Source organism: Bison bison, unplaced genomic scaffold, assembly GCF_000754665.1.
Source record: "Bison bison bison isolate TAMUID 2011002044 unplaced genomic scaffold, Bison_UMD1.0 scf7180017864376, whole genome shotgun sequence".
Lineage (NCBI taxonomy): Eukaryota > Metazoa > Chordata > Mammalia > Artiodactyla > Bovidae > Bison > Bison bison.
The window spans coordinates 15,546,013-15,546,702 of NW_011494948.1; positions in this window are offsets into that span (position 1 = coordinate 15,546,013).

The window sequence follows — 690 nt, forward strand, 5'->3', positions numbered from 1 at the left end:
AATGAACACCCCCAAAATTAAGTTTCTGAGGATAAGATTTCTCAGGATAGCTCTAAAAAGCCAACACAGCTTGGCAGGGGTTGTACTCCAAAATAGACAGGAGATAGATCTCCTGATCCCTGAACAAAGAGGAACTCAAGCCACCTTGAATGAGACATGTTGTTTCTGGGTAAATACCACCAGCTAAGTTACAGAAAGTTTCAGAGTCCTCAAGAAAAACATTCAGATCCTACAGGATCTCAAAGAATGAGCTGGAGAGTTCTCAGGGTGGCTACAATATCTCTTTGGGGGATCCTTCTCCTGACGGGAGGGAATTTGGAATTGGCTAATGCCCCTACTAATCATTATCACCATATCGATGCTGCTTATGATTGCTCCATGTATTATTGATTGTCTAACCCGTTTTGTCTCTGCCCAGGTCAACAAGCACAACATGTGGTGCCAGTTCAACAAGGATATATAAAACTACAGCTGACCATGGAAAATATCACTCACCCTTATATGGACACCGCTATAAGGACTCTGAGGCTTGAGACTAGCAAGAGGGGGAGGCCCAATGCCCCTTGCTGTCCCAGTTCAGCAGGAAGTAGCCAGAGAGACCTTGATGCCCCATTCCCAAAGAATTGGGCCTCCCATCTCTTGAGGGGGGAATGTTAGGTAGTTAGAATAGGAAAAAGGAGTCCATAATGG